Here is a 386-nt window from a genome sequence, read left to right on the forward strand (position 1 = left end):
TGCCCAGAAATCAGCCCCTTCCCACCCAGGCCAGCAAGCAGCACTTGGGCAAGTGGAACACGCAGAGAGGATGGGGACGTGTGAGATGGGCAGAGCAGGAGCCACCACCACCACCCCACATTGCCCCTTTCCAGATGGATTTTTCTCTCCCCTCTTGTTTCCTGCTGGGAATCAGGAGCCCTAATGAGCACATCAGGAGCCTGCTCAGGCTCATGCTTTGTAAATACGGCTGTGCCCTTTCTTGCAATGCGGTGGTGTAACTTCCCGGGCATTATCCCGTGAGTCACGCACCCTGGCGTGGCCACGCGTGCTCCCCGCGCAAGCGGTCCACCTCACCAGGGGACGCACACTGCCTCGCAAACTGCCCTGGGCCCTGCTCGCAGCCC

Source organism: Apaloderma vittatum, unplaced genomic scaffold, assembly GCF_000703405.1.
Source record: "Apaloderma vittatum isolate BGI_N311 unplaced genomic scaffold, ASM70340v1 scaffold29018, whole genome shotgun sequence".
In the NCBI taxonomy this organism is placed as follows: domain Eukaryota; kingdom Metazoa; phylum Chordata; class Aves; order Trogoniformes; family Trogonidae; genus Apaloderma; species Apaloderma vittatum.